We start from the raw sequence: 2,500 nt of genomic DNA, 5'->3' as shown, positions 1-2,500 counted from the left end.
AGAGAGAGAGAGAGAGGAGTGAGAGAGAGAGAGAGTGGAGAGAGAGAGAGTGGAGAGAGAGAGAGAGAGAGAGAGAGAGAGAGAGTGGAGGGGATAGGGGAAAAGAGAGAGAGAGAGAGAGGGAAGGAAAAAGAGAGAGAGAGAGAGAGAGAAGAGAGAGAGAGATAAGATAGGATAATTCTATTTCTGTTACAGGATGTGGATAATTCTATTTATGTTACCAGTGGACCACGTGGCTGTTTTCCACGTGGATCCAAATGTCCCAAATAAGAACCACCCGCTCAGCGAGGGCGGAGGTCACATTTTATATCTGACCTCGTTTGACCGGGAGTACGTAGCCAGCTACTAGCGCGCTAAGGTCAGCTCCGCCCTTGCCCCCCCTCCGGGCAGGCTGCCCCGACACCGCGTGACCCCGCGCGGCGCTCTTAACCCCTTTAGACAAGTCGTAGCGTCGTCGTAGCGTGTGTTCACCCCTTTACGTGTGTTTTGCGTCCCTGTCAGCCACTGTACTAGAGTACGCAGAGGCTTTTACAGTCTGGTGGCAGCGAGGGCCGTTGCATCCTTTTGGCATGCAACATGGACACACCACCCCCGAAGAAAAATCCGCTCGACCGCTAGAAGACATGTCGAAAAAAAAAAAACACGTAAGTACACGTTTGGGCCCCTTTCTTATTTCTTTTCCCTTCTTCTCCCATACATATGTTAAGCCGTTGTTTTTTGTTGGGTTAAAAGGTGCTAATGACAGCAAATGGCACGTTCTCCACTATTCTTCCACCTCAGATCGCATTTCCGTGCGATCGAGTATGTGATAAAAAAAAAACATGAATATCGTTCGTTACTTAAGTAATTAATTATTTTCTCTTGTTTTTAGAGATTTATATTGTTTCATCTGCAACGAATTTAACGCGTTCGTGATTTTATCTTATCACGAATATCATTTCATTTTATCTCGTTCCTAACCCTCGCGCCCGACCTGACCTTCCCTTTTCTTCGCTTACGGTCACTTGGGAAGAGAAAAGCTCATTTTCCCGACCTGACCTGACCTCACTTTCTCTTTTCCCGGTCGGTGGCGGCGGGGGGTAGGGCCCGATGACCACTTGGTTCCTCTAATTTGGAAGCAAACATATCATTGTTACATTGCTTTTTGGTGACACGTTCTATCGGCGCTAGAGCGAAGCAGGTAACAAAATTGTATTATTTGGATATAGCGTAGGATCTTCCCCCATATCATAGTGCACAGGATTGCCCGATATTGCCCCGGGGTTTGCGTAAACGCCAAATAGATCTGCGCTCCGTCGGTCGAGAGTAGGTGCAATAACCGAAGTTTCGTTCGTTCGGCTCCCTTTGAGTCGGTGTGACCCGCGGTTACGTCCTTTAAATTTAAATGTAGGACTAGGGTTTAAGCTAGAATCATTATTCGCTTATTAATCACACCTTTCTCACCTCTTGAAGTCGCTTGCATGTTTTGGGTACCCCCCAAGCGTTGTGTGATTCGTGAAAATTTATATATCCCTTCGGGAATTTGCGAGCGCCCTTTTACAGATACGCAAAAGAGAGCAGAATATTATATTCCTGGCTCGAGTTGCTTCAGTCATATACGGCTTTTTGGGTATAGGATCCCCCCGTTATGAGTTTTATTGAAGTCTGACGTGCAAAGCTAGACATGTACCTGGGCAGTTCAGATTTTGACCCCGAGAAGATTTGCTTGATAAAAATTTGGCGAATATTTTTTCATGTCCCATTCATTCATGTGTCCATTCTGTCGCATATCATTATATGTTTTAATTCAATGTGGTAGTTTAAATATCTTAAATACTAGCATTGCTAATTTACTTCAGTTTTTTTTATAGTGAACGCTAATATTCGTGTTTGTGATTCATTCTCTGTATGAGGTCACACTCGCCTTCCCTCTCATTAACGCTAGCTGTCACTCACACACGCATACACACACACCTTCACCTCACTCACACACGCAGGACAAAAGACACTGACCCTTTTTCATTAATAAGGGTGGTTGCTGTCTTAGTGCCGGCGTAAAGATTTATTATGTATCTCTTTAGCCCGCAATTTTGTCCGTCGTGAGAATGGTTCGTACATAATGTACAAGATACATCTATTTCTTATCTGTGTGACGACTATGGTTTCAAATAGATCTTCGCGGATCGCCCATGTCGTTCCCTTACTATTCTCATATCTATCAGAGATGGTTGGTAGTTCAAATAGGTCTATTTCGGACCGCTACTGACATCTCCTCTTCTATTTTCTTCTTTACCTTGTGAAAATAAACACAAAATGAAAAAAAAGACGAAATAAGTTAAAAACCAACATTAAAAACCGTAAATTGTTAGGGAAAAACCCGGGTAGGGTAATTACCCCCCCATCTTCTCTGTTGCCTTTTTTTTTCTCTTACTCTGGCCCTTACGTGTATGATCTGGCTCCCCGACTTTGATATGCAGTCGGACCGACACGGGAAACCCAAGGAGGACCCTTTGGATGCTGA

The sequence above is a fragment of the Penaeus monodon genome, chromosome 8, assembly GCF_015228065.2.
Source record: "Penaeus monodon isolate SGIC_2016 chromosome 8, NSTDA_Pmon_1, whole genome shotgun sequence".
Taxonomy (NCBI): domain Eukaryota; kingdom Metazoa; phylum Arthropoda; class Malacostraca; order Decapoda; family Penaeidae; genus Penaeus; species Penaeus monodon.
The sequence above is the reverse complement of the archived record's forward strand: the minus strand, read 5'-3'. Positions refer to the sequence as shown.